Source organism: Suncus etruscus, chromosome 10 (genome assembly GCF_024139225.1).
Source record: "Suncus etruscus isolate mSunEtr1 chromosome 10, mSunEtr1.pri.cur, whole genome shotgun sequence".
In the NCBI taxonomy this organism is placed as follows: Eukaryota; Metazoa; Chordata; class Mammalia; order Eulipotyphla; family Soricidae; genus Suncus; species Suncus etruscus.
Window position 1 is genome coordinate 51,242,707 of NC_064857.1, and position 16,365 is coordinate 51,259,071.

The 16,365-nt window shown below is 37.4% G+C and overlaps 1 pseudogene; it reads left to right on the top strand.

Annotated features, from left to right (window-relative positions):
* The window catches only part of LOC126020179 (small ubiquitin-related modifier 1-like), a 32,442-nt pseudogene extending 24,696 nt beyond the window's left edge, over positions 1-7,746 (top strand).
* Positions 7,747-16,365: the final 8,619 nt, after the last annotated feature.

Below are 16,365 nucleotides of genomic sequence, written 5' to 3' on the forward strand. Positions count from 1 at the left end.
TGGAGCATCTTTTAATGTACCTTTGGCCATCTGGATTTTTTTTTGAGGAAGTTTTCATTTATCTGTTTCCCCATTTTTAAGTACTTTATTTAAATTTAGATACAGAGTTATCCATAATGCAGTTGGCATTTTTTTTTACAAATACTGTCATTTATGCATGAGTTACAATCAATGTACATGTCACCAATGCATATTTTCCACCACCAGTGTCCCCAGTTTCTCTCCCAATCTCCCCCCCCCCCGCCTGCCTATGGTGCAGTCAACTCTCTCTCTTTCTCTCTCTCTCTCCTTTTCCCTCTCGCTCTTCCTCTTCCTTTCTTTATCCCCCATTTATACACTGTGGTTTGCATTATAGTTACTGAGGGATATTATGTCTATCACTTTATCTCATTTCAGCACATGGTTCTTGTCCAGAGTGATCATTTCCAATTATCATTGCCATAGTAGTACCTTTTCTGCCTTAACTTCACTCTCCCGTTATTTGGGCAGCTTTCTACCATGGACTGGTCCTCCTGGCCCTTGCTTCTATCATCTTTGATATTATTACCATACTATCCTTTTTTATATCCCCAAAAAAGTGTGAGCTCATTCTATGTCTATCCCTGTCCCTCTTACTAATTTTGCTCAGCACTTTTTAGTTCTTTGTGGACATTTATTGTTCCATACAAATTTCAGGAGTGTTTGGTACTCTTATGAGGATTGAATTAAATCTGTACAACACTTTGGGAAGCATTGTCATTTTAATTATGTTAATCCTATCAGTCCATGAGCCGATTATGTTTCCATTTTCTTGTGTTCTCTTTTTGTTGTTGTTGTTGTAGTTGTTGTTATCTGTGTTCATGAAGGATATTGGCTTGTACTTCTCTTTTTTATTTTTCTTAAATCTCACAAATGAATGAGACTATTTCTGTCTATCTCTCATCTCTAACTCATTTCACTCATCTTGATATTTCCTTTTTTTTTTACTTTTTTTGAAAAATTAAGGTGTCCAATCTATATCTCCAACAACCTCTATGGACAAAGAAGTTGAAGAGTTATTTTATACATAGTAAAATTAAGGCTTTAAAACATATTGATAGTAAGCACTGCATCAGGAGTCACTGGCTTCCAATCATGTTCTGTTCCTGATTTTGTGGATAAAGATATTAGAACATTATTATAGATCTTTGTATTGTGGTGTTGATTGAATACCTGTTAGATCTAAACTGCTATTTCCATTGTTGCAGGCTTCTTTGTGGTATAAAGGAGAGTGAAGACTTTGTGTTTCTTCTCTTCTGCTTGATTTGATCACTTCTCCTTGTTATATATACCCTGGCATCTATGGTGTTCGGAGTACCTACCATTTAGACCATTGTGTTTCTTTATGGGGTTATTCTAGATGCCACATATTAGCGATATCATTCTGTATTTATCTTTCTTCTTCTGGCTTACTTCATTTAGCATAATATTTTCTAGTTCCATCCATGTTGCTGCAAATTGCATGATTGTATCATTTCTTACTGTTATGTAGTATTCCATTGTGAATATATACCACATCTTCATGATCCACTCATCTGTTGTTGGACATTGAGGTTGACTCCAAATCTTAGCTATTGTGCTGAGTGCTGCAATGAATAGTGTGATGTGCATACATATTTTTGGATGGATGTCTTTCTATCTTGGGGATAGAAACTCAGGAGTGCAATTGCTGGGTCATATGGCAGTTCAATTCTGAGTTTGCTGACAACCCTCTATATGTTTTCCATTAGGGTTGGACCAGGCAGCATTCCCACCAGCAGTGGGTAAGAGTTCCTTTCTTACTACATCCTCACCAACAGAGATTGGTCCCATTATTTTTTTCTTGGTTAATGAATATATTTATTTACATTTATTTATTTTTATATATAAATCTTTATTTAGGCACCATGATTACAAGCATGTTTGTACTTGGGTTTCAGTCATAAACAGAATACTCTCCCTTCACCAGTGCAACATTCCCACCACCAATGCCCCCCCTCCCACCACTGCCTGTATCATAACAGGCATTCTACTTCTCTCATTCTTTAACATTGTCATGCTAGTTGTTAGTGTAGTTATTTCCCTAACAGTGTTCACCACTCTTTGTGGTGAGATTCAAATTGTGAGCCTGTCCTTCCAGCCCTCCCAGCCCAAACTCTATTGTCTCTGGATCTTATTACAGTAATATCTTTATTTTTTTCTTAAAACCCACAGATGAATGAGACTACTCTATCTCTCTCCCTCTGACTTATTTCACTCATCATAATAGAGTCCATGTATATCCATATATAGGAAAATTTCATGACTCATCTTTTCTGACGGTTGCATAATATTCCATTGTGTATATGTACCACAATTTCTTTAGCCATTCATCTGTTGAAGGGCATCTTGGTTGTTTCCAGAGTATGGCTATTGTAAATAGCGCTGCAATGAATATAGGTGTGAGGAAGAGATTTTTGTATTGTATTTTCATGTTCCTAGGTTATATCCCTAGGAGTGGAATTCAGCTTAATATGTTTCCATGTCTATCCATGTATAGGAAAAATTCATAACTTCATTTTTTCTGATGGCTGCATAGTATTTCATTGTGTATATGTACTACAGATTTTTTTAGCCACTCATTTGTTGTCAGGCATCTTGGTTGTGTGGGCTGTTTCCAGATTCTGGCTATTGTAAATAGAGCTACAATGAACATAGGAGTGCAGAAGGCATTTTTGTATTATGTTTTTGTGTTCCTAGGGTATATCCCTAGCAGTGGTATAGCTGGATCATATGGGAGCTCAATTTCCAGTTTTTTGAGGAATCTCCATATTGTTTTCCAGAAAGGCTGAACTAGAGCATTTTCACTGACAATCAATGAGAGTTCCTTTCTCCCTAAGTCCCTGCCAGCACTGAATTTTCTTGTTCTTTGTGATGTGTGTCAGTCTCTGTGAGATGACACAGAGCCTCTGTGAGATGGTACCTCATTGTTTTTTGATTTGCATCTCCTTAACTATTAATGATATGAACAGGTGTTGGACCTTATCAAGTGCTTTGTTGCAAGAGGATAGAAATCCTACTTTGTGTTACCCCTCCCCAAAGCCAAATGCTAATATTACCTGCTTGGTGAGACCCTCCCAGAGCTGGGAGGGGTCCGTGGGTGGTAATTAAGAGTGGCCTGGGGGGAGGGGTAAGAGCAGATGCAGCACAGATGAAGATCCAGGACAGGAGGAATGCAGAGAGGCTGCTTAACTTAGAGGCCATGTGAGGAATATGCACATGGTGGTTAGGGTCGTGTAATAAAGCTGGATGTCTCCTGAAACTTCAACTGATTGCCTGTAGATCATTTTTTCACCTTTACCCTGAGACCTACAGACCCAGGACTGAAGAAGGGGCTGCAGGCACCAGGCTGGGCTGAGAAAGGCCTCACCATCTATCCTCCACCACTATTAGGACTTTATAATTAATAATTAATTCAACAACTTTGAACTACCTTCAAATCATAGTGAACTGAAATTATAAGTATACTACAGACACAGAGGGAAAAATTTAACACCTGGAAATTAAACAGCTCACTACTGAACAACCAGTGGGTCAGAGACAAAATCAAACAGAAAAAAAGACTCCTAGAAACAAATGCAAAGACATAAATTAACACAATTTGTGGAACAAAGCAAAAGCAATACTTAGAGAAAAATTTATAGCTTTACAAGCATTCATCAGGAAGGAAGAAGAGGCCTATGTAAATAACTTAATAACACAGCTTATAAAATCAGAAAGTGATCAACAAAATAAACCAAAAATAGTAGGTAGAAGAAAATAACAAAGTTTAAAGCATAAATTAATGAAGTGGAAATCCAAAAAAGAATCTGAAAGATCAATGAAAGCAAAAGTTGGTTCTTTGAAAAATCAAGAAAAACGATAAACCACTTGCAAAACTCACGAAGAAAGGGAGAAACTTAATAAACCAGATTAGAAATGAAAATGGGGAGATCACTATAGATACTACAGAAACTTAAAGGGTAATTAGAGACTACTTTGAGAACACAAAACATAAGAATCTGGAGAAAATTAATAAATTCTTGGACTCATAATCTTCCATGGTTGAACCAGGATGACTAACATAACTAAATAGACCCATCATTATGGAAGAAATTAAAGCAGTGATAAAAATCTTTCCATAAACAAAAGCTCATGGCCAGATGGATTCACTAATAAATTCTTTCAAACCTTTTAAGAGGAACTACTATCAAACCTTTTCAGGCTCTCTCATAAAATTGAAGAAACAGAAACACTCCCAAGTAGTTTTTACAAAGCTAATATCACCCTGATACCAAAAGCAGACAAAAATGCTGAAGAAGAAAAAAAAAGAAAAGAAAACTACAGAACAATATCCTTGATGAACACAGATGCAAAGATACTCAACAAAATCCTGGCAAAAAAGATACAATGCCAGGGCCAGAGTGGTGGCGCAGCGGTAGGGCATTTGCCTTCCACGTGGCTGACTTAACATAGACCTGGTTCAATCTCCCAAAGTCCCAAAGCATGAAGCAATTTCTGAGTGCGTAGCCAGGAGTAACCTCTGAGCGTCACTGGGTGAGGCCCAAACCCCCCAAATAAACAAGAAAGTCATACACCACAACCAAGTAGGTTTCATTCCAGGAATGTAAGGATGGTTTAACATACATAAATCAATCAACATAATACACCATATCAACAAAAGAAAAAATAAAAACCATATGATCATATCCATAGATGCAGATAAAGCATTTGATAAGGTCAGCATCCATTTGTGGTAAATACTTTCAACAAGATGGGAATGGAAGAAAAATTTTCAATATAGTTAAGGCCAATACCTATTATACTCAATGGAGAGAAATTAAAAGCCTTTCCTCTAAAATCTAGTACAAGACAAGACTGCACTATCTCACCACTCCTATTCAACATTGTACTAGTAGTACTTGCCATAGAAATTAGGCAAGAAAAAGATATCAAGGGCATCCAGATTGAAAAGGAAGAAGTCAAGATCTCACAGTATGTAGATGACATGATATTGTATTTAGAAAACCCTAAAGACTCTACCAAAAACCTTCTAGAAACAAAAGATTCATATATAAAAGTGGCAGGCTACAAAATAAACATGTAGTAAGTAATCAATGGCCTTCTTATACATCAATAATGATAGAGAAGAAATGGACATTAACAAAGCAATCTCATTCACATTAGTGACACACAAACTCAAATACCTTGGAGTCAACTTAACTAAAGAGGTGAAGGACCTATACCAAAAAAACTACAAAACACTGCTTCAAGAAATAAAAGAGAAGACATAAGAAAATGTAGAAACATACTCTGCTCATGTATTGGGAGGATTAACATCATTAAAATGGTAATACTCTCCAAAGCATTGTAAATAATATATTTATTAATAATAAATATAAATATATAAATAATATATAATAGATTTATTGTTAATAATAAAGGTATTGTTCAAAGGAAAAAGAAAGGAAGGAAAGAAGAAGGAAAGAAAGAAAGAAAGAAAGAAAGAAAGAAAGAAAGAAAGAAAGAAAAAAGAAAGAAAAAGAAAAAGAAAGAAAGAAAGAAAGAAAGAAAGTTAGAAGAAAGAAAGAAAGAAAGAAAGAAAGAAAGAAAGAAAGAAAGAAAGAAAGAAAGAAAGAAAGAAAGAAGAAGAAAAGAAAGAAAGAAGAAAGAAAGAAAAGAAAAGAAAGAAAGAGGAAAGAAGAAAGAAAGAAAGAAGAAAGAAAGAGGAAGAAAGAAAGAAGAAAGAAAAGAAAGAAAGAAAGAAAGAAAGAAAGAAAGAAAGAAAGAGAAAGAAAGAAAGAAAGAAAGAAAAGAAAGAAAGAAAGAAAGAAAGAGAAAGAAAGAAAAGAAAGAAAGAAGAAAGAAAGAAAGAAAGAAAGAAAGAAAGAAAGAAAGAAAGAAAGAGAAAGAGAAAGAAAAAGAAAGAAAGAAAAAGAAAAAGAAAGAAAAAAGAAAGAAAGAAAGAAAGAAAAGAAAGAAAGAAAGAAAGAAGAAAGAAAGAAAGAAAGAAGAAAGAAGAAAGAAAGAAGAAAGAGAAAGAAAGAAAGAAAGAAAGAAAGAAAGAAAGAAAGGAAAGAAAAGGAAAAAGAAAGGAAAGAGAAAGAAAAGAAAGAAAGAAAGAAAGAAGAAAGAAAGAAAGAAAGAAAGAAAGAAAAAGAAAGAAAGAAAGAAAAGAAGAAAGAAAGAAAGAAAGAAAGAAAGAAAGAAAGAAAGAAAGAAAGAAAGAAAGAAAGAAAGAAAGAAAGAAAGAAAGAAAGAAAGAAAGAAAGAAAGAAAGAAAGAAAGAAAGAAAGAAAGAAAGAAAGAAAGAAAGAAAGAAAGAAAGAAAGAAAGAAATAAAGAAAGAAAGAAAGAAAGAAAGAAAGAAAGAAAGAAAGAAAGAAAGAAAGAGAAAACATGCCATGGCTACATGTTCCTTCTATGTGGCTTGGAACACTGAATTGCAACTCTTAGGTAGAAGAGACCCTGGAGACTCACACCTGATGATGGGCAGCTCTAAGTCAGGGGATGGTCATCAGTAGTGTTCATTTAAGGGCTGATACATGATGGGTAATCATATAGCAGTTCCAATGATGAGCAAGAGTGGCCTGTCTTTCAAGGCCTTATCTGAATATCTTCTCAAAACTCAATAACTGGATTCATGCAGGAAGTCCAGTGAGGATTCCTGGGGCTTCAGGACACAGGTTCCTTCCTCCACTCCAATTACTCCTGAGAAGTGACTTTTTAATTCTGAGACAGCCTGATTTCTTCTGGTCATTAATTGCATGTTTTTTCCTCTCTTTCTCTTTCTTTCTCTCTTTGCAGCTACCTAACTGGACATAAAATTATTTTCTTTCTTTCTACTTCCCTTCTTCCATCATGCTTCATAAATTGGAAGCTTGGAATAAAGTCCAAGCCCTTCCTTAAAGCTTCCCCAATGGTCACAGTCAGTGCCTCCTCTCCTTTACCCTATAAGCTTTCCTGATGCTTCCTGGGTTGCTCTGGGTTGGTGTGGTCCTTATATACCCATGTAATGTCAGGTTTAGTGTGTCCACATTCATTAATATTGTTCAGAGATGTGTAAGAGAGACAGAGATTCTATATTTAAGGAATTTATGGTCTAGAAGGAAAAATAAAATATGGCCCCAAAGACTCTGGTAGGAACCAAACAAATGGCAGAAAAATATAACCTGAGTTGTCCCAGGAGGAAAGTGTCTGAAAAGGAATCAAGAATCACTGCAGTGAGGGACCTCCAGAGGGTTTTATAGGTAAAGAGCATTTTTGCCTGGGTCTTAGGGCAGAGGGAACAAGGGGAAGAGGTGCAGGAGCAAAGGCAGATTGTATCAGCAGCTTCAGGGGAGAGGACTGCCTGGATTCTTGCCATCCAGTGTGCAAGGGGTTTCTGTTCTGTTCTTCAGGAGGTCTCTGGAATAAGCGTATGGTCTGTCTACTTGGGATCTCACAAAGCAGTGATAGAAAAAATGATGAGATAATAAAGCCTGTACTGTGACTACTGCCTGGTTCTCGTGGCCTTCAATATCCTAAAACCAGGGACCCATCTTGTGAAGCTTTGGGGACATTTGTCCTTGATCACAGCATCCAGATGTCTGAAGAGAAAATTTGGGAGACACAGTTATGGGGAATACATGTTGATTTTTCAACTTGTATGGCTTTATTTTCTCATAGACTGAAATCAGTACACACCAAAGGATGTCCACTCTCAAAAAATCTCAGTGTGTCCAGAAATGATCAGATCATAAAGCGTAGCATTCAATCTGAATCTGGTCCCTTGGGTAGCCAGTCCCCAATAGGATTGAGCTGTTAGTGTGGTAGTTTTCTTTTTTTTTATTGTAAAAATTATTCAAGAGAAGTGTGGTGTTTTTTTTTTTTAATAAAGAAAGCATCCTGTCACAGCCTCCTGTGTGACTCATGTTGTCCCAGACTGAGATAGCTTCCTCCTGGACATATATGACTCTGACACCTGGAGGAGCAGGGACAGCTCCCATTCTAGGTCTCCAATCTGCTGATCCAGGTGGATTCTCCTCACCTCCAGCAAGAGGATCTGGTCACTTTTCAGAGCCCAGATTCCTGAGGTCTTTCTGTCTGGGCTACTGGCATTCTCCACTTGGAGTTTTTCTCTCTGCCATACAAAAGGGAAGAGGTTGAGTGCCATGGGAAAATGGCATATGAAGAAAGCAACCATGTGACTCTTGAGAGTTCAGTTCACACTATTCTGGACCCAGAAAGTAGCCTTAGCATGACTCTTGTATTCTAAAGTCGTTAGTATCAACATCTATTCTGACTTGGAAAGATGCCAACAAGCACACTAGCATCACCATTAAATAATAAAGACTAAGTGTCCTCTGAGTTTATGGCACTGACTTAATGCACAACAACTAATTATAACATTACATAATCGTGGTTAAAATTTTGGAACGATTACTGAATAATTAAATATTGCTACATTTTATAGTCCCTAAGTTATTCTTGTTTTTTTCTTCCTTAATACCAGAGATATTCATATATTGACTCATTAATCACAGCATTTTCATGTACTTTATCCTCCTACAAATCATCTCATTGTTTTTGCCTGCCAGGAGCAATTTCTGAGTGCAGAGTCAGGAGTAACCCCTGAGTGCTGCTGGGTGCAGCCCAAAAAAACAAAAGTAACAAAAAAGCAGGTGTTGACCCCTGGGTTTCACGGGGGTTCTTTTGGGCTGATAAGACATACTTCTTACAGCCCCATGAGGTATCTATTTATCTGTATGACACAAATCCTGGCATGCTTGGTTTGCATTCAAGATAAATTTCCTTCTGATATTTTATAAGCATGACTGCTCTTTCTTATTGTTTAGTATTGTGAAACAGAGGTCAGTTTGATCAGGAAGGATTTATTTTCCAGACCACATACTCTTTATATTCAAGGATCTTTCCCCCTTTTCATCCAGTTTTTTTGAGTCCCTAATCTCTGAGACATGGCAGATGACTCTCTATGTCCCCAAAATAGGACTTTAGTGACACACAATTTCCTGGCACAAAATTCTGCTCTGGAAAGCCAGGTGAGAGGAGGTATTCCACTATGGCATTCCACTATGATTCACACCAATCTTTAGCAACTTAGTGAGAAAAAGGAGGCACTGGACTCAAGTAAAAAGAGGGTGACAAAAACTAGTTGAAGATTAGTTGAGAAATTATAGTTTGATGCAGTATTGTAAACCAAACAAGTCAAGATTCAGAATTATAATTTTATTGAAGTCAATGTAGATTCAACAGAATTTTACCTTCATATTTTTATCTTTACCCTTCCAAGTTTTCCTATATATTCATTTCCAGAAGCCTGAGTTAGGATGTGAGAACAATCTATATCAACCTTATAAAAAGTTATTTGTCCCAGATTACTAGCAATACTGCAGCAGAAATATTTTGGTACCTTTTTTGTAGTGTCCTTAAGGTCATCACTACATAGAGATTAGCAAGACAAACACACGGACTTGCTTCCCTTTCTCTAGTCTCACAACAGTTTTCCTGGGTTTTAGCCTTCCTACAGTTAGCAAATCTAACTGTAGTTGTCAGTTTTCTAGTCAAAGTATGTTGTATTGTCAACCTACCCCATGGAAAAGCAATGTTTCTACCACTTCCATATCTGTGGACTGCTCCAGGGTTATGATGGAATTATTCTGTACTTACCAGGAGCATTTCACTTGGGGACAGTTGGTCTGGTTTAGTTGTCTGGAGTTGGAGGGCTTCAGCAGTCAGCTGGAAGAATTCCTCATTTAGCTTATCCAAGGTGTTTTCTACCTGCCATATTTTCCTCTAAAAACAAGGAGCAAGTGGTATTATGTTTACTTGTATTATCATTTATAAAAAAAAATCCAGACAAATAAAGTAGCCATGTCTGCACCAGGTTATTTCTTCTTCTTTCTTTCTTTCTTTCTTTCTTTCTTTCTTTCTTTCTTTCTTTCTTTCTTTCTTTCTTTCTTTCTTTCTTTCTTTCTTTCTTTTTCTTTCTTTCTTTCTCTTTCTTTCTTTTTTTTTCTTTCTTTCTTTCTTTCTTCTTTCTTTCTTCCTTCCTTCCTTCCTTCCTTCCTTCCTTCCTTCCTTCCTTCCTTCCTTCCTTCCTTCCTTCCTTTCTTTCTCTCTCTCTCTCTCTCTCTCTCTCTCTCTCTCTCTCTCTCTTTATTTCTTTTTTGGATTTTTGGGTCACATCCAGCAGCACTCAGGGGTTACTCCTGGCTCTACACTCAGAAATCACTCCTGGCAGACTAGGAGGACCATATGGGATATCAGGATTCGAACCACTGTCCTGCATGCAAGGCAAATGCCCTACCTCCATGCTATCTCTCCGGCCCATGCACCAGGTTATTTCTATAGACTCACTCTGTACTTGAAAGAAATATAAACCAAGCCATTGAAAATGATACATTTTGGGGCCGGGAAGGTGGCGCTAGAGGTAAGGTGTCTGCCTTACAAGTGCTAGCCAAGGAACGGACCGCGGTTCGATCCCCCGGCATCCCATATGGTCCCCCCAAGCCAGGGGCGATTTCTGAGCACATAGCCAGGAGTAACCCCTGAGCATCAAACGGGTGTGGCCCAAAAACCAAAAAAAAAAAAAAAAAAAAAGAAAATGGTACATTTTGGTACAAAATTTGGTACATATGGTACAAAAATTCATACAATGTACATTAGTACATTGGGGGTAATCTCAGGGGGAGAAGGCAGGCCAAGTCTCTGTCCCGTTTAAGCCACACCTGCTGCACCCATCATCCATAATCACTATTTTGCCTATGGCTCTGCTTCACCACTCCACAACACTGCAGAGACATCAATCTAACCAAATCCCAGGAATGCCAGTATTGGACTGATATTACTAGGACTTCACCTTCTCCTACTTTCAGGAGACCTGGCCCCCAAAAAGCCACATTCTTGGTAATAGTGCTTTAAATTCTTGGACAACTTCATTTGTTTGATTCTGTCATCCCCATAGAAATGCACCAATTGAAAGGCCAATGTGTAGATGAGGTCACTTAATGTTCAGAAATAAATGAGATAACAGAATGGTCAGCTAGCAACAAGAGCTAATTAAAAAATTTTCAGTGAGCTCCTGTTCTATAACACTCAATGACAATAATTTATATGGAAAGTATTATGCTAAGTGAAATGAGTCAGAGGGAGAAGGATAGACAGAATAATCTCACTCAATTGTGAGAGATTAAGAAAAAGATAGCATGGCAATAATAACCAGAGAAAATAAAGACAAGGGCCAGGGAGACCAGTCCATGGTAGGAAGCTTGCCTCAAATAGTAGGGGAATACAGTTAGGGCAGAGAAATGAAAGGAAAAACTAGGAAGAGAGAGTGAGAAGAAAAATTTCTGCCACATAGATAGGCAGGGTGTGAAGATAAGAGAGAAACTAGGGATATTGATGGTGAAAAAATGTGCACTGGTGAAGGATATTGTATATTGTATGACTGAAACTCAATCACTTTGTAATTGAAAATAAAGCCTGTTTTATGAATAACCTTGTAGTTATGGTGTTTAATAAAAGTAATAAAAAAATAAAATGAAATAACATATGTGCTAAGATAATTCCTGGCAATGCTAAGAGGACTACATATGTTGACAAGGATTCAAACCAGAGTTGTCTGCATTGAGGGCAAGCCCTTAACTCTTGTGCTATCTCTCTGAACCTTCATCTAGGTCTCAATAGTGAATGGACATTAGCTAAATGGACACTTGGAAGACAGCATGCTTGGCAAAGAGAGCATCATGTGGGAAAGATGTGTATGCATCTTTTCTTCCACTTATAGATTAATGGAGCACTCAGGGAGTAATACTAGTAGACTGTTCGTGAGCTCCATTAGTAAACTTCCACAGAGTTTATAGTCTATTAAGACAGTAAACAATTGCTACCCAAAGATATGTTGTGGTTACTGTAGAAAGTAGAAAATTTAGTTTGGCAGTAATATGAAATATGTTCAGAAAAGTGCAAGGAGTTGATACCGAAGCAAAGAGCAAGATATGAAAGCTGGGGGTGTGTCCTAAACAGGCCGTGGGTACTCCTGCAAGCTTTCTCGTCAATAGCTCTCACAATGTTGGGGGTGTCAATCAGTGTGCAGGGGTGGAAAACTACTTATGTGGGATTCTTTCATACATATAGATTACTGTGCTAGTGTATTTGGCCAATAAAATATAAAAAAAATTTACTACATATTTTGGAAAAGTTCTATAAAAACATTTTTGGACTTTGTCCTTTTCCATTTTTCCATTTCCAGCAGCTTTCTTGTGACCATAAATACAATGAAGATTAATATCATGTACTAAGTCATAAGCAGCATGATAAAACAACACTGCAGTTAATCAGATAGTGTGGATGCACTCTGTGGGGCAGCTTGTGAGCTAAAATGATGCCTGACTGCATGCTGAACTTGCCTGTCATAGAATGCCCAGGTTTTGCTTCACACATGAATGCCAGATAAAATACAAATGCAAATCTAAGTTTAAATAGGAAATATCTCACTGCTGAAAAAAAAGATATAAGGTAAGGGGAGCAAAGAACTGAAAGCACAGGGGTATTTCTCCTTAGAAGCTGGTGCTACCTCTCACCTTGAGCAGGCATTAATATGAAGAAAAATGTGTACTAGAACTTGTCTACGATTGTCTGGGTAAATCCTGGACAGAGGAATTGTTTAAGGCTAGTCTGGAATTATTTTTAAAAACCTGCACTTAGTCTGGACACATGGCTGTATGCTAAGCAGGCTTTTTCTCAAGACTAAGATTGGAACAGAAAAGTTTGGGAGAGTTGAGCAATGGCATGACACAGCCAGAATGTTCTTTCCAGATGAAAGATGTAGAAACTAGCACACAAGCAGCGCTCAGAGCATGAAACTCTGTAACTTGTGAGTTGAGACCTGCACTATTGCCCTCAGATAGGCCTATATAGGATAATCCCATCAGAGAAGATATGCAGATAGAAGCACAACACATAGTAGGAATCAAAAGGCATGAGAGATTTCAGAACAGTGAGCCAACAGTAATACCTGAATATAAATGATATAACCCTGTATTTAAATGTGAAGAGACTGAATCGATACTGTTGGTACAGAATTTTATGGAGAAAGAGAGAAATCCATAAAAGCAAAAGTATTAACAAATAGAACATATGATTTCTGCATGACATGTGGACCTAATATTAGTGAGTTTGTTGAAACTGGTGTGGAATCCATTTGGAAATATCACTGAAAGATGAGTAGACAGCAAACACAGATAGTCCTTTGTGATTCTGCTTCTATTAGGCAACAGACACATCTGGTTTTCCTAGGGATAGGAAGAGAGACTTGAGTCACAGTCACCTCAATACAGTGCCCCCATAAAATCTAGTCTATAGATACCCAAACCTAAATGTAAGTATCTGGGTCTCACTGATACCTGTCCCCAAGTTCCACCAAGAGTGGACTTTAGTATTTTTTTATATTATGAAAACAGATTTTATGTTTCTTCGTGTTTGCCTGTGTTTTAAAACTACTCCCCTTAAGGAAGGTCTTAGAATTGGAGCTACTAAGTAAAATTAAATTAATATCATAGTGACTTTTTATACAAACGATTATATTTCTTTCCAAAAAATTTTAACTTATAACTTTCAACCAGCTGAATGTGGGAACTTATCAATTAAAAAAGTTATTAAGTCACTGTGAGATAAAAAGTTAAAAAGTTGATAGTTGAAAAATCACGACGTGTGATTAAAATGTGCCATGAATTTTACCCCCCACAAAAATATCTCAAAAGACTTATTGTTTATTACTGAAATATCTTAAATTTTTTTTCTTTGTTTTTAGGGCTCACCTGGCTGTGAACCTAGCTCTGCATTCTAGAATTACTCCTGGGGCTGGAGCAACAGCACAGCAATAGGGTGTTTGCTTTGCACTCAGCTGACCAGAACAGACCTGGGTTCCATCCCTGGCATCCCATATGGTTCCACAAGCCAGGAGTGATTTCTGAGCACAGAGCCAGGAGTAACACCTGAGTGTCACTGGTATGGCCCAAAAATAAGAAAAAAATAATAAAAATAAAAAGAATTACTCCTGGCACACTCAGGGGAACCATATGGGATGAAGGGGATCTAACCCTGGCCCACCACATGCAAGGCCCTACCTGCTGTGCTGTGCACTAAGATTCTGAGATGTTGGATGATACTTTTGTGTCCATAAATGTGCTGCCAATTTTTCAGCAAAAAAAAAATGACTACAGATACTAAAATATTCTTTAGAATTGAATACATTATAGTCTTTATTTAGGTTTTTTGGGGGGTAGGGTCACACCCTGTAGTGCTCAGGGGTACTGGCTCTATTCTCAGAACTCACACCTGGCAGGCTCGGGGGACCAGATGAGATGCCGGGATTCAAGCCACCATCCTTCTGCATAAAAGGCAAACGCCCCACCTCTATGCCATCTCTCCGGCCCCTTTATTTAGTTTTTATGGTTAAATTGGTTTCATCATATGACCACTTTGCCAAAAACCACAATTTCCAAAAAGTATTGTTGACATTAAACGAAAATTTTTTGCACTTCAGCAAAATATTTTGGGGAATTAAAAGAGGCATTTAGTAAAATTAACGCTCATTAATTCCTTGAAAAAAATTCCATACATGGGACCAGAGCGATAGCACAGCAAGCAATAGGTGTCTGCCTTGCATACAGTTGACCAGGAACAGAGCCAGGTTCGATTCCTGGCATTCCATATGATCTCTGAGTCTGCTAGGAGCGATTTCTGAGCACAAAGCCAGGAGTAAGCCCTGAGCACCACCAGGTGTGGCCCCAAAATCAAAAAGAAAAAAAATTCCATACAATTTTATTGGTTTTTATTTATTCTGTCTTAGGGCTACTTACTCCCTACTTTACCCCCTGCTATAGCAAAAGTATCTATTAGCAGTAAGTTTTTGACTTAAGAGAATCTCATTTTATGTGTTCTAGTTATTACTAATTTTCTTTAGGAATTTTTTTTATTGTTTTTGATATCCTTTAAAACTTTTGGGCCAGAGAATTAGTCCAGGAATTAAGATATTTTCCTGAGGCCAGAGAGAAAGCACAGCAATAGGGCATTTGCCTTGCATGCACTGGTCCCAGTAAGGACCCGGTTTGATTACTGGCATTGCATATGGTCCCCTAGCCTTCCAGGGTCGATTTCTGAGTATAAAGCCAGGAGTAACCCCCAAGCACTGCTAGATGGGGCCCAGGAACAAATCAATCAATCAATAAAGCTTTAAAAATATTTTTCCTTGCATGCCATCAAACCCGGTTTGATCTCTAACATAACTAGGTTCTTTGATCACTGCTAGGGCTAGGAGTGATCCCTGAGTATTGCCCCAAAAACACCTTTAAACCGAAACACCTCTTGAATAGTGTAGATAAACAATGAACACTTGCTGATTGAATAATTTCCAAGCACTATTTTCCAATCCTAATTTTTTTCTTCACAAAATATTTCTCTTGGTCACCATCACATATTTTATTTCTGTTACTCACTCAGAATCACTTAATTAGGTGAAAAGCAGGATAGAGAGATGTGGAAGTGGGAAATATGGTAGCCCAGGGAATCCCTGAGGCAAAGAGGATCTTGGTCAAGATCTTATCCTACCTGTAGTGCAGGAAAGACTCTGTGTCCATGTGAAGTTCCATATAACCACTCCTCAGAGCCTGGGTTCTCAATTTTCCCTTTGAAGTCACCCTGTGGAGATTGTCCAAGTCCAAGGTCCTGCTGGGGACTAAGAAAAAGAAGAGATAGGCTCCCTTTCATTTTCTTCAACCAGAATAAAAGACTTTGACCACATTGACCTTACTAAAGGATGTTAGGTTAAAGAAGAATTTAATATTAATATGATAGAAAAGTGATAAGCCTTGGAGTTTCTAAAATTGAACAATTATGCCAGTGCAGCCTTTGCTAACAGAAAGAAGTAGACTTCAGAAAATCTCTCTGTCGCCACTCATTTGCTTTAGACAAAATTCCAAAGCTAACTCCTTCTTTTACTCTTAACCAAGAAATATGTTAATCATTAGAGATTCTAGACTTTCATCAGTACAGAAATGGAACCAGAGAAGCCTAAATAAAAACTTTAATGAAATTAATCCTCATCCATTATAAGTTTTCCATGTATTTCCCTTCTCATAATTTGCCACATTAGAAACTCAAAATCTTTTATGTTTGGTTTTGTTACTGCTCTAAAATATTTTTGTTGCTTTTAAATTGCTAGATTAACCACATTTTAACAGTCCCTCTGAAAAATACTTATAATTAAGTATTCCTATGTGTGTGTACCATGCACATGACTGGTTTTCTATCACTTATTGATTTACTGGCTTCACATATGAGAGGCAT